This window comes from Lissotriton vulgaris, chromosome 1_1, assembly GCF_964263255.1.
Source record: "Lissotriton vulgaris chromosome 1_1, aLisVul1.2, whole genome shotgun sequence".
In the NCBI taxonomy this organism is placed as follows: Eukaryota; Metazoa; Chordata; class Amphibia; order Caudata; family Salamandridae; genus Lissotriton; species Lissotriton vulgaris.
The window spans coordinates 1,928,414,261-1,928,429,992 of record NC_141685.1 but is presented as its reverse complement, the minus strand read 5'-3'; positions in this window follow the sequence as shown (position 1 = coordinate 1,928,429,992).

Genomic DNA, 15,732 nt, shown 5'->3' with positions numbered 1-15,732 from the left:
AGGTGTCCTAAGTGTTTTATGGAACGTCAGTAATGGAATGTGCTCATGTGACATTGTTGAGCGTGTGCTTGACTTCCAAACAAGGTGGTCCAGTATACAGAAAAGTTAAAAAAGTGTATCAATTAAGTGCTGAAGAAGTCATGAAAGCCTGTATCATCAGAAATCACGCTTTTGTGTTGGCAATTCATGAATTCATATTAAAAGAAAAACATGAACTAATAAGATCCTCAGAAATAAGATCTAGAAAACAACGTAACACATATTATGGAGCACACCGGAGGTGAATGGTAGCAATTAACAATGAATGTATATGTCATAAACACACTGAAGATTTCTTGAGAATGATAGACTAGAAAGCACAAATAAATTAACGACTCAGAAATGTGAAAAATGACTAATTTAAGCCAATATAAAGCAATGATCAAGGAGTTCAAAAATGCACTGCCATACTGTAAATGATATTACTTAATAATCAATACAAAAAAAGAATATGAAATGATGTAAGAGCAACTGTGAACCCTGCAGCAATGCTGTACAAGAAGGAGTGAGGCACTATAGCCCAAAAACGTATCCTCTCTGGCAGGCTTCAGCTTGATTGTGATATTCCACTCTGGTGAATATGACTAGCTGGTGTCTGGCCATTACAGGACCAGCAACGCTTCTCAGCGGCACAATTTCAGGGTACACAGTTGCAGGATCCATGGCTTACAACACTTCCATGCGTGTAGACCTGCAGCAGGTTAATATCACTGTTGTGAAAGGAATATTATATTCAGGATTAATAAGGAGATACACTAAAAAAAACATGTCTGCAGTTCAAAAGCGCCAAATCAACATTGCCTACCCTGTGATGAATCAGGCTTTGTCAGCAAGCATACTGGACTTACTGGTTCAGCAAAATGATGTCCCATTACCATTCGTCTAAGTGCCCACAAGTAGATACGTACCCTTGATGGGGGATACAGACTGCGTCTTTTATGGTAAGAATTGACAAAACCGCTCCGTCACCAGCCTCGGGTGAGCTGTGCTGATGATGGAGCGGTTCCGTCGTTGCCCCACCCGCTCAGTAGAACGTGCCGCGCAGGAGCGAAATAAGCGCCGCGCAGGCGCGTCGGGCGGCCGCTCCGTCATCAGCACAGCGCCACCGCGGCTGATGACGTAGCGGTTCCGTCATCAGCATCCATATGGTTAAGCTCCGCTCTCGGAACGTTCCATAAGTGTATTGTACCGAACTGGCTATTTCACTTTTGTTGCCGTATTATGCAGCTATTTAATTTATAGACACCGTCAAATAGGAATACAAGGAGGATACTTAAAATAAATTACAACACGCCCTGCAATACACCAGTGACCAGCAACCTGAGGTGACAACAAGGCCAGTCCACTTTCTGGTGCTATATTAACAAACGTGGGTTAGGGAATGAGACTAGCTTGTCAGCAGCTTCTAGATATCTATCCAATAACCCTTTATAAGAAATTGAGGGACTGGTTGAGGGGATGGATTCATACTCATGCAGAAACCAGCAATCCTTGTCAGGGTGAAGTCTAAAGCAAACACCAAATTAACCTGGGCTCAACCCTTTGATAGCTTGGCACAGAGCAGTTAGGCTCAACTCAGAGGCAATGTGTAAAGTAGTTGTGCAGCACTTCAAACAGTAATTAAGTGAAAACCCAACACAAAACTAATCTCAGCACTAGATGAGAAAAACAAGACCAAAAATACAAAAACCCAATCAATAAAACCAGAGAAAGGCAATTTTAAAGATTTCAGTGAAATTAGTTCCAAAAAACACAAAGCATCAATTGTGGTCGTGGTGGAACAGGACAAGTTTACGCCGACCACGATGGAGTGCGGGCCGGTTACTGAGACCCACTTAGAGCTGCTGAATCTGAGTACCTAAAATGTTTGTTCCGCAGTATTGCGAGGTACTGCATCAAGGATGTGTGGTGCAGCCAAGGTGATGCGAGGTCCAGGGCGGTGATGAATCATGCACAAGCTTGTCCTGAAAGAGCTGCAGGCTTGGGATTTGGAGTCCTGCATCCTCATCAAGGCTGCTGTCGAAAAAGACTTGCAATGTGAGGGCCTGCATCGAGGATGCATCACGGTCTGTGAAGGCGATGCACAGTCCTTGTGCTGGGAAAGTCAATGCAGCAGAGGTGATGCATTGGTTCTGCGGACAGTTGTGTGCTGCACAGCAGAAGAGATGCACTGGTTCTGTTGAATCCACAGGTGGACAAGTAGAACACCTTCAGACCCAAACTCCATTGGGTGAAGGACTAGAATGACAACACTTGGCAGCGCAGGACTCACAGTTGGCACAGTCCAGGTGCAGTTTATCAGTGTCTAGCTCTTGGAGTTACTCTGTTGGTCCTGTTTAGAAGTTGCAGGGCCAAGTCCTTCCCACGTAGGCAAGAGGGCAACAGGTCAGCACAGCAAGGCAAGGGTCCTCAGGGAAGCAGTCCAGGAGAGTGGCACTCTTTTCTGCAGCATAGCAGTCCTTCATCCAGGCAGAATCTTGTACAGGTCCAAAACTGTACTGAAGAGTGTGTCTGAGGTCCAATATTTATACTTGGAGCCTTCTGGGAGAAACCTCTTGAGGCTTCCCTTTGAATTGCCCAGATTTACTGCCTCCCCAGCCCTGGCTCGACTAACTACAGGGATTATGGTATCCTTTGTATAAAGGTAGGACAAAGCCTATTCATGTGTAGGTGAGGATGTGCCCAGCTCTGTTCTAAGTAAAGAAAATTTAAAGGAGAAACCCTTTGTGAGAAAAAGGGATAGGGTTCTAGGTACTCTAAAAAAAGTGACAGTTCCCTTTTCCTAAGTTTGAAATAAAAGAGGCATAGGGCCTCTAAGGGATTTAAAACCAAAAGTCAAGGATGAACCATATATTGTATCCAGAGTTGCAGAGAGATTGCCAAATTTACATTTGTACCACTTTTCAAAAACAATACATCAAAACATATTTCACAAACACAGTGCATCAAAGATTGTTTCACAAAAAAGATTACGCAAAGAAGACTGATGAGAATGTGCACACAAAGAAGTATTTCTTACAAAGAATTTTTATTATATATTTGTACCGACCATACAATTAAAAAGAATTTTTCACATTTATTCGTAAAAACATTAAAAGCATTAAGAAAAACAAAATGTAGCGAAATGTGTCGACGTGGCGTTTCGGTGATGTGAGTCGTCATCTTCTTCAGGACAAGATTTCAATTAAAAGCACTACAGAATTAAAAAATATATAAAATACAATTGCTCCATATTTCCATGGAAACAGAATACAATGTTTTTAAACTAATCGGCACGGAATGATATTGTTGTATTCTAATGTGATTAGGGGTGGGCGGCCAGCTACGCTCCGTGCACGGAGTGTGCGTAGTGCCGTCTACTCCGCATTTTGCGTAGCGGGCGTAGCCAGGCGGCACTAGGCACGCTCCGCAGACGGAGCGTAGCTGGCAGCCACCCGCCTCCCTCCCGCCCTCCCTAAATACTTTAAATTAAAAGTGTAAAATAATTAAAAGGCACTTACCTTGCCCGCTGCTGCCCACCGCGTCCCCGGGGCTCGCTATCTTCATTCTGCTGTCTTGTGTACTAATGCGCATGCGCGGGCGGCCACGCATGCGCATTTCTCACGAAGAAATGCGCATGCGCGGCCGCCCGCGCATGCACATTAGTAAACAAGACGGCGGCAATGAAGATAGCGAGCCACGGGGACGCGGCGGGCAGCGGCGGGCAGCGGCGGGCAAGGTAAGTGCCTTTTAATTGTTTTACACTTTTAATTTAAAGTATTTAGGGAGGGCGGGAGGGAGGCCTGCGGTGCGTAGTGGGGCTACGCGGAGTGCGGAGGTGGGCGTAGTTTCTCGCCCACTTCACGTAGCTCCGCGAAGCCCCACTACGCCCACTACGCCCAGGGTTAAATGTGATCCATCAATGTTTCTAACATGTGCATTCTCATTAAATTTCTCAGATGTACTCTGTTCGATCTTTGTATATGAATAAACTAAACAGAAAACCAATTTTTTTTTTATTTAAACCAAAACATTTCTAAATTAGATAACAAGCCTATAGCACATTTGTTAATCTCGCAACCTGTTATGGACAAACCTTCCTTTGGCGTCCCTCACGCTGAAATCCTGAATTTGTACCACCTTTTAGGGTGAGTTGTTATTATTCAATTCACCGTATTTTGGGTTGAATTGTGGCTATACCTATTATCGGATTTTTTCTTTTCAAATCCCGCCCTAGTTATAATCCATGTGCCCAATCTCTACCTGATAAATCTGGTGGATCTTAATTTCTAAAATATATTAATGCCATACATACCTACAAGGTTTGTTAGGTGATCGCTTTAATCAATGGGTGATATCCACAATTGTTCAACTTTTATCACAGTTTCTGTAACTTAAACATGGGTGTCATCAATTTATCAGACACTTGTTCGTCTCTTTCAGCTATATTCTATTTACATATCGATTTTACCTTATTTCTGTGGTGTTTCTGGGTGAAAATAACTTTCAAATCTTCACAATAAAGCCCTTTAGGTCAGGTGATCACTGTTTCTATATGTCAAAAAAGGATTCATTCTGTTACTCTTTTGAATGAGCGACACATTTAATTTGCATCTTTACTATTAAGCGATAGGGTATCTTAACTTTTGAAAAAGGGTTTTTGTGGCATGGGTCTGTTTTTATTATGGACTTTCCCACCCATGTACAGGATTGAATTTCCTCTTTGCATTGATCTTTGCTACTTCTCAATGGTGTGCATATTGCACTTGCACATCCATTTATTACTTTTCTACGCTTTATACCAGTCAAAATTCATGAATTTTTACCTGGATTGTTTTTATAAAATCCTAAGGAGGACGGTCGATGTTTTCATAGCCCAAAAAGGAAAAATTTCCTAAAAAATATGGAAGGGTTCATTACATAACCTCTTGGTTGAAGACTATTGATGAAGCGTATATTCTAATAATTCATCAGTCTTACCTTAAGTAGTATTTTTTGTATATAAAGAAATGCTCGCTTTTCTCCTTTAGCGGCAGCTCTTGTTTTGAGCAATACGTTTTTTCAATTCTGGCAGGAAAAAGAGAAAAAGAAGAAAAAACATTTTTTCTCCATTACCTGCTGTTGGTTGCTTAAGGCAGAGATTTAACAGGTATATCACTACTTTAAGGGTTTTTTTTTGGGTGGTCTAAGGTTTACTTACTTTTCCAAGTCTTTTCCGGCGTCTCGAATGGGCAACTGCATGGACCGTCCTTCCGGGCTGAAATGACCCTGTTCGGTTCCATGGCCACTTTTATACCTCTTTTGATTGCTCATTCAGTGATTTGATGATTATCACCTGTGAATTTGCACATGGTTATTGTCCCGCTGAAAGGAGGGCGGACATCTTGGCGTTCCTGTTTTGTTATTAATCTAATGCTCGTTTTATTTAGATTGCATATTGTTCTAATGTTGTATTACATTGTTGTTACTTTAAAACAAGTCTACGTCAGGCTTTTGAATTGTCTCACATTCTTTGTTTTATATTATTGTTTCTCACCTATTTGAGTTTTAAATTTCTTTTCGTTTCCGTGTGGTGGTCACGTGTTGGTGTGTAGTAGTCACGTGTCCCGAAAAACGATTCGGGTTTCACCATACGAGAACGGCAGCCATCTTTTAGTGACTTGTTTACTCAGAAGAAGACTGTTTGCTGAGTGACTAACTTATAGCACTTGTGTTAAACGCGCACATTTAGTTCTCAAACTCATTTTATTTTCGATTTATTTCGATAGATGCCTATTTTCCTAAAAACGTTCGGGTTTTACCGCATTGTACGGGCGGTCAACTTTTAATGACTTAGTCTATTTCGGCAATGTTGTTTTACTTCTCGAATGAGTTTTCTGCGATCTTCAATTGGGCAACCCCGATTTCACTACGTAATTGGGGCGGACATCTTATAAAGACTATATAGGTGTTATTGATAGTTAGGTTCCCCTTTTTTTAAAAGTGAAAAAGAATTTGTAAATTACTCGGGACTTTTGTATGAGGTGTATTTGGACCAGTAATTTACCGTTTCTTAGGATTCTCAGTATTGTGTTTTGTTTCAAATTAAAAAGTTTTCTAGTATCGTGAATATTTTTAGGGAAGCTCAAAAATCTATCAGGTGGGATTCCATATCATATTTATCTTTTTTGGATGGTGCTTTAAGCTAGAAAAGGAAACTTGTATTTTGTTAAGTTTAGTTCCCTGTTCATGTTGGCTTTTGTAATGGAGGGGCGTTGGTCACAACTAAAATGGTATAGTTTTGGGTGGGTTCCTCCTACAGTATAACTGTACTACAGGTTTTATCTGATGTTAGATAATTTTGTCCCACTCCTCGCGGCTATTTAATCCATTCCTGAACGTATTAAATTTGGACATGTAATATTGCTCTCTCTTCTTTCGTTTCCCATCCAAATCACCTCCTCTATTATTTAATTTTACAACTTCAATAATCCACCATTTTATGTCCTCCACAGTGTGTTTGGACTGTTCCCAATGCTCTACTAGAGGTGCATTGGTCCGTTTAGTTCGGATTGCTGATTTGTGCTCATTTAGCCTGAGTCTCATTTCTCTCGATGTTTCTCCTATGTATGCTTTTTGGCATGGGCACTGTATCATGTAGATCACGTTCTGGGTTCTACAGTTTACTAATTCCTTTTGATAGTGAGTGGTTCCATTGTAATTGATCTTTGGGCCTTTAATTATCATACTACAATTTTTACATGACCCACAGGGAAAGTTGCCCATTGGCGTTTTTCCGTCTATGGTTTCCATCCTGTTTCTTTTCATATCATCTGGATATGTATGTACTAGACAATTTCTAATGGTTTTATTTCATCGAAATGCAAAAATGGGTTTTGGGAGGGGTGTCGATTCTGAGTTCTGGAGCAAATTCCAGTTCCTATTTATGAGGTTCTTGACTTTATTGCTTATGTTGGAGAAATTAGTTACACACACTAATTTTTGATCTTTCGTTGGGACTTGGGCTTTGGGCTCAAAGAGACTCTCCCTATTGAAGTATTTTGCTCTTTTGTAAGCCTTCTTTATCATCTTCTGTGGGTAGCCCCTTTCTATAAACTTATTAGTCAGAGTTTGAGCATGCTCTTCAAATTCTTTTTTGTCCGTACAATTTCTTCTGACCCTTAGGAATTGGCCAAAAGGTATGTTATTTTTTTGGGTTGCAGGATGGTGACTTCCGAAATGCAGCATAGTATTTCGATCAGTAGGTTTACTGAAGAGTTCCACCTGTAGGGTTCCCTCTACATGTTTTATTTTGATATCAAGAAAGTCGCAACATTGATTGCTGTAGGTGGAGGTATATTTTTAATTTTTGTCTCCAAGATTGATCCATTGAATGAACTCTTTTAGTTCATCTTCACTCCCTGACCATATACAAAACACATCATCAATGAAACGGACCCACACTCTTATATTTTCGAAGAATGGGGCCATTTCATTGAATATGTGCCTGTCCTCAAAAGCTGCAACGTACAGACAAGCAAGGCTCGGCGCGCATGTAGCGTCCAAGATTGTGCCTTTCGTTTGTTTGAACAGATCTTCCTTGAATAGAAAAATATTATTCGTTAAAACAATCTCTATACAGTCCACTATAAATTGGGCATGGTCAGATAATTCTTCATCTGTACCTTTCAGTATCCTCTCTATCATTATTTTTGTGTCTTTCTGTGGGATGTTTGTGTATAGTGCCTCTATGTCTAGGGTCACTAGCCACTCTCTATCCATATTGAGAGGTTTATTTTCTATTTTTCTGATCATGTCTGTGGTATCTTTGATATATGCTTTTTGTTAGGTCACTAAAGGCTGAATAAACTTGTCAGCGTATTGACTCAAGGGTTCTGTTAATGAATTTAAGCTCGAAACTATGGGCCTCATGAGTGGGTCTCTGATATCTTTGTGTACTTTTGGAAGCCCGTAGATAGCTGGTATCACCGGTGTATCATTTTTTAGAAAATTAAATTCCTCCTGGTTGATTACACCGTCTTCTAGTGTGAAATTTAGCCTGTCTCTAATTTTTATCTTTAGTTCCGACCATTCTTGTCTATTAGAAGGGGCATAATGTAGGGTATTTCTAAGCATGTCTTTCATTTTTTTCTCATATTTCTCGGTGTCCATGATGACAATACTGCCACCCTTGTCACCAGGTTTTATTGTTATTTCTTTACATCCTTTCAAGGTTTCTAGGGCATCTTTCTCATTTTTGGTCAGGTTATATTTGACCCAGGTTTTTTGTTTTAAAAGATCTTCTAAACCCCTCTCAATTACCTTTTCAAAGGTTTCAACCTCTTTACTTACCATGGGGCCCGTGGGCATCCAGTTAGATTTGGGTCTAAGTCCTGATTTGTTATCATTAACAGCTTTCTCTTTCCCTTCAAATAATTTAGTTAGCCTTAGCTTTCTACAGAAGCTTTTAATATCTCGCTCTAGATTAAATCTGTCTACGGGCTCAGAGATCGCATATCCTAATCCTTTTTCTAGTAGTTTAGTTTCCTCAGTATTTAAATTTCTACTTGACAGATTTATGACTGCAACTTTGGGATTCAATCCCAGTTCTTTTGGCTTCGGGTTCTCATGTAAGGACGTACTTGCCCTTGGTTCTGGGGATGATAGTTCCTTCCTCGTGCTCTCCCTCTTGGGTTTTGGTTCTGATTGGTTCTCTAAAAAAGGCAGGCTTTCTTTATTGATTTTACTGCTATTGCCACTCTCTCTGGGGCCAGAGGTTTCCGGATGTATTTCCGAATCAGATTCCGTGCTAGTATAGGAGCTCTCGGAGAATGTAACTCTTTTTCTTGAGCCATTACGTCTATTAGGTTGCCAGTTTTGTTTATATTGAAACTCCTCTTTCTGTTTCTCGTAGTAATCTTTTTGGAGGTAATTGTAAGTTAATTCAGGTCTAAATTTATCTACATCTTTTCTGCATTTATTACTTTTTTTATTTGTGAGGAAATCCCTGTAGCCATCTAAATCTCCCTGAATCTCCTCTAACTTACTCTTTGCATCTTCCAGCGATGTGTTGTCTCTTAATTTCTTCTCCATTTCATCTATTTCTTGTTTCTCTATGATTAATGTTGCATGGGCAGTTTCTATTATTAATAATAGCCAGTCCCTACTACATCTATTCACAATAAATGTCCATGTTTCAATAAATTTCTGGTTTTTAGTGAAAAGGCTAGGTTCATTTCTTACTTGTAAACCCTTTGGGATAATTCCCTTTTTAGAGTACTCTATCAAGAAATCTGCATGTTCTTTTTTAAATTCCAGAGTTCTTTCCATTTTTCTTCTTCACTGTCTGATATTATGACAGTATTGGTAGTTTTATTCTGACCATTTACTAGTTTATTAAACTGGTCTTCAGAAAAACTAAAGACTTTGAATTGGTCCATTGATTATTTTGGACTCCTGCACTTTTATTTGTGCTCCTCTTTTCAATTGTAGAGGTTGCAATCAACACTCCTCAGTTAACAAACTGTGCTGTTACAAGTAAGTCTCCCTTCCTGCCAGCGATGGCTTATCCAGGCATACCAAAACTCTTAATTGTGTGTGGATGTCTACGAGGAATACACAACGTGCAAACTGCCAACAACACTCAGTCACCTGACCCAGAGACAGACAGCATGCACTAAATAGTTTAGGCAGGAAAATGCCAACTTTCTAAAAGTGCTGCGGCAACAAATGATAGACGGAATGCTGAATACACATTCACCCCCATTCAGGAGCTCTGAGTTAAATCCATTGTTCTTTTTCTCACTACGCCAAACCAGTTTGGACTCAGTCATATGCAAATCAGTCATGATACTGCCATTTGCAAATCAGTCTTGACCCTGATTGATTTTCATATGGCTGGGTCCAAACTGGGTTGGCGTGGTGAGCAGATAAATGAAGGATTAAACCAAGATCTGTGCTCAGGGGAAAGTGTTTGATTTATTCAGCATTCCGTCCATCATTTGTTATTTTTGCTTTTATCACCCTCAGTAGGAAGGATATGCCCAGATTTGGGTCCCATGCTCATTGTGCCACTGGATTCAATCTAGCCTGGCTGATGAGAGGTGAAACCCCGAAACAGGTACCCAGGATGCTTGTTTCCAGGCCAGAGAGGACCTGGTCTGGTAGTTCAGGCTGGACTGATGCCAGGGACAGCAGAGTCAAAACTGATTTGCATATGGCTGGGTCCAAACTTTGGTGGTGTGGTGAGCAACAAAAACAAGTGATTAAACTCAGATCTTTGATTGAGGGTGAATGTTTGATTTGTCAGCATTTGTCCAGCATTTGTCCAACATTTGTCCTTTTCGACTTTCTAAAAGTGGCATTTTCAAAATTCTAATTTAAAATATGACTTTACCATATGAGAGGTTTGTTCATTACAATTCCAAAGACATCAAACTTGAATCACATGCCTGTTTCCATTTGCAACATATCCTTATTAAATGTAATAAGGTAATAAGGTGGCTCCAATTGTATCCAATTGAAGAGGTAGGCCTTGCAATTGTGGAAAACAAATTTAAGCTATGTACAACCTAAAAGTATATGTCCCAGGTTTTAAATGCATTTCACACTGCCATGTGCGCTGTTTACGACCTACCATAAGGATGACTTAGATGTATTAAAAGAGAAGGCTTAGGCCTGGCAAACAGTTTATTTTGTACCAACGAACAAGAGGGGGGACCAGGAGCCAGTTAAGGTCAAGTCTCCAAGCTCCTAACGCGAAATGTCTAAACAATGAAGAGGACACTGTTCCTGAAGCGGTTTGCAATGTGTCTCCAGCTCACTAAGAAAAGGAAGAAAAGGCTGTGGGGAAAGAAAGAGGGTAACCTAGGTTTTAGAACCCACGTAAGAGCAAGTCTTGCCTACCATAAGGATGACTTATATGTATTAACCCCTGCCATGCTGGTGACGAACCCCAGCCGTCACGTCCCGCGGTGAGCGTGTGCTGATGAGGGCTGGGGTTCGTCACGGCCCCGCCCTGCGTCACGGCCGCAGCAAAGGGGTTAAAAGGGAAGGCTTAGGCCTGGCAAAAAGTTGCTTTTGCCAGGTTGAAATGTCAATTGAATTCTGCACACACACAGGCTGTAATGGCAGGCCTGAGAAATATTTTAAAGTTTACTTAACCCCTTCCATGCTCATGACAAGCTCAGCTCGTCATGCAGTACACTGCTTGTGTGCTCATGACGAGCTGAGCTCGTCATGAACCATGGGAGTCAATGAGTCTCAGCACAGAGGGGGAAATGCTGTAGCATTGATGTGGTTAAGAGGGTGCAAAACCAGTGCCTCAGGCCCACTAGTTTTTAATTTATAGGTCCTGGGTACATGAGGTACCACTTTACGAGGGACTTATAAGTAAATTAGATATGCCAATTGGGGCAAAACCAATGTTATCATTTTTTAAGAAGCACTGGTTAAAGCGCCAACAAAAAGGAGATCAGAAAAATATGGAGGATGAAGGCAAAAAGTTTGGGGTAAGACCACCCTAAGGCTGACAGGTCTAACACCCTCGGTCATCACCTCACTATAGAGAAAGCTAAATGGTTGTGCCTCTGCGGTGGGATGTAATTACAATTGCTGAATTTAGTTGCATAATAATGAAATGTATTTTTTTAAACCTTTTAGTATACATTCATTTTGATACACACTTTTCCAGATCTAACAGATACACAACCTTGATATTGTCCTAAAAGAGACCCTATTGTTGCAGGTCATAATGTGTCATCCTAGTTGTTAAAGAGGATTTCTGACACATTCATCTCAGGCATTTTGATTAATTCTTATGAAGGTTGGACTTCATAAAGAAGATCAATCGAACTACCTGAGGCAGGATTATGGACATTAAAAGCAAGTGATGACACCCTTCTGCAAAAAAATCAGGAATTGTGTATTTGAGCTTGGGACTTAAAAATAATGATTTGTTTTCCTGGTTTGAGAAAAACGGAATAAATTAAAGTAATGTGATTCATTTCAATGTAGGTCTCTCTTTGATTTGGCAGAAAATCTGACTCGTTAAAGGATAATATGGTCCCTCTGAAATATTGTATATTAACTACAGTACTGCATACTTTAACATTTGCACATTTCCAATAGTGACTAAGGGCCAGATGTATCAAGATACACTTTTGCGATTCTCAAATAGCGATTTTAAAGGTATCGCTATTTGAGAATTGCAAAATGGTATGTATGTAGAAATTCACTATTTTTTAGCGATTTCCTAAAATTCCTTAATCGCGATTAGCAAATTGCTAATCGCAATTAAGGAATAATTTCCCATTCATTTCTATGGGCCAGGAGGCCCATAGGAATGAATGCGAAATTATTCTCAATTTGCGATTCGCAATTTGCTAATCGCAAATTGAGAATAATTTCAAGGGTGGAAGGGTGTCCAAAGGACACCCTGTTGCACCCCTGAAATAGGCATGGGTGCACACGTGGTGCACATACATGCCCTAAGGGCATGTATGTGCATCACATGGCACTTTGAAAAATGCATAAATTGGCATTTTTCAAGAAATTCGCAAATTACCACCAACCTAAAGTTGGTGGTAATTTGTGATTCCTTAGGGACAATGAACACATTTTTTTTGCATCAACATTGCATTTAAGGAATCGCAAATTTTGCGATTCCTTACATGCAATCGCAAAATAAGGAATCGCAAATTTGCGAATCCTTATTTTGCACAGAAATTTGCTACATACTTACGAATTTCGGCGTTTGCTAACCCATTTGAGCTTCATACATCTAGCCCAATATCTCTATTGCAGAAACGAACACCATTTGGTTCAAACCAGTCCCATAGAGATCTCTTGAGTAAAAAAGGTTTTCTGAGCACAGTTTCGTTTAGGGTCATTACGGTTTTCCATATAAACTTATGTAAGTAAGCAGACCTACGGCCAGTTTGCGTACCTGGCAATGGTGGTGTTGGTGTGTTTTCCAGCAGCAGTTGTTTTCATAGTATAGTTTTCATAGTATTATTAAAAGTGTATAACTTTACAGTGCTAATTAGCATCAGTAAGTTAGAAACGCATAATGTTTTTCTCTATTGCCTTTTTATCAGCACACTAAATTTCAGGAAGAACTACACAGTTTGCCATGATATGTTCTGTTTGCTGCAGAGAAACATTCTTTTTCGGATCAAACACTGAAAAAATCGTTGATTTTGGCAATGACTTTTCACTTTTGAATACAGCATGAAGTCGTCATGAGGCAAGAGATAAACACCTTTAAAACCTATATACTGTGTATCCCTTGTGGGAGTACATAGCATCTGCAAGATATTTGCTTCTTACGATACCATACACACTGCATAATTTGGAGCTGCAAAGCACATTAGTGCCACTCTGCACAATATGTGTAATCGAGCCTGCAGCTCACATTCTATTTAAAATAAAGAAACGCTTCCCACTGCTCTCATGCCATTACATTTCACTGATACTAAAAGCTCAAAAAATATGAAAGGAAATCCAGATAAAATGCCATTGGGTTATAATATGGTCTTAGTGGAAAACAAATAATTGGTGCAAACACCTGTTTCTGTAATATTAGGAATGTGGGTGTGTGGAGATGGCAATGTGTGACAAGAATATTTGTGTATATTATTTGTGTATATTTAAAAGTACAATCTGCAGCTAGGGTACAGCAACACCACTCAACATATTACAAATCACCCTACAAAACAGCATAACACCATAACATAGCAATATAACAATAACACAACCAGAAATATATACACAAAACAGCAAGAAACTAGAAGCACCAATGAAGTGGAATAAAACAACACAATGACAAAACAAAACACAAATTCAAAATACAATTGCACAACATCGCAACTGTGTTGTGTTGAGTTATGCACTTATGCTGTGCTTTTGGGTTCTAATGTTGTGTGGTGTTATAATGTGGTGCTAGGGGTTTGGAGTTGATTTTGTTTTGTTGTGTTGCTTTGTGGTACATTACTATGCTATTTGGTAAGTGTGTGCTTGGGTTATTGTGGAGCAATGTGCTGTGTTTTTTTTACTCCAAAACAACCTACATGCTTCTTACTTGCTCCCTTCACTGGGTCCTAATGAATTTAGCATTATATTTTTCTCACAACTATTAAATTACATATCTCATGGGTGCAGGACTAGAGATGGATATTTGAGTTAGTCAATGCCCAAATAAAGCTTCAATTATATATTCACAAATAAACATAATCACATGTATCTGCACACTGCTAACTTTCAACCTTTCATGTCCATTAGTGCCAATTAGCTCCACATTTAGTTTCTTGGCAAATCTCCCCACGATCAGTGTTCTCATAGAGTTAATCAATTTCAAGGTTTATTCCATCATCTAATGATCTTAGAAAAGTGTGAAATGCTCATTGCCGATGTGTATTGTTCCTGAACTTTAATTCCATGGAAATGCTTCAGGGCTAGAAGCTACTAAAAACAACTATGAGAATACATTCGCCATAGAATCATATGCTGAATCATAAACCAAGAAACAATACTGGACCCTGTTATTGGACAGTTTCATATGGACATCGTGATAGTGATAACAGGCTAAGTGGGAGGCTTGTGAAATCTGTCAATGTGAACCTAGGAGGTGCCTATCTATTTTTACAGCTGGGCATATTTGTTCATTTTAATGAAACACTATGAAGAAATCATAACAGAAATGATGTGGCTACTGCTTTGTTATAGAAGAATGCACTGTTAATGACTGACATTGGTACTCAAATCATATAAAAATCTGAATGACAATGTTGAACTTGAATTAGGTTACACTAATTTAGCTTGATTTTCCTGCTTTTTCCTTTTTGTAAGTATTATGGTTTAAACAATATGTCTGAATGAATTGAGGGCAAAATGTATATGTATGCATGTGTCAAGTGTTTATAGAAGGTTTTGCATTGGCCCATTCTTCTTTGGAAATAGGTGTCAGACCAGTCAGCCTTAGGGGTCGTTTCCTCCAAACTTTTGTCTTCCTGGTCCATTTTTTGCTGATCTTGTTTTTGCTGGCCTGAAGACTCTGTGCACGTTTCCACTGCTTGCCAGTGCGAAAGTGTGTGTGCTCAATCCTTAAAACATAGATGCATTGGCTTATCCTCAATTCGCATATTTAAGTTACTTACAAGTGGTGTTAAATGTACCTAGGGCCTGTACATTAAATGTTAACAGTGGGCCTGCAGCACTTATTGTGTCACCTACTTAAGTAGACCTTTAAACATATCTCAGGACTGTCACTGCAGCCTGAGTGTGTAGACTGTGTGTGAAGTTTTAAGCTGATATTTCGACCTAGCAAAATACTTTTTTTTAAATAAAATGTAGAGATGCCAGTGCACTACTTTTTATTGTGAATCATAAAATGTATTCAGAAATTGAGTGTGCAGCATTGTATCACCTATTCACCAAAGATGTAAGTAGAAATCAGATCCGTACTGTTCCTTGTTAGGGGCAGTGCCTACCCCCTGGATCACAAGCATAGCAAGACGGGACTCACCTGTTGTAACAAACTTGTCAGCAAAATTATGAATCTTGTAAGCAAAGCTGTGATTGAAATGTTCTTTGAAGCTTCTGCTAAAGCAATCACTTGCATAGATACACGGTATACTTCAAATATGTTTTCCATATGATGGTTTTTTGACTCATCACATAGCAACACCAAATCAGAACTTTTCCCTTTAGTCACAATGCATTACAGACCCATGTGGA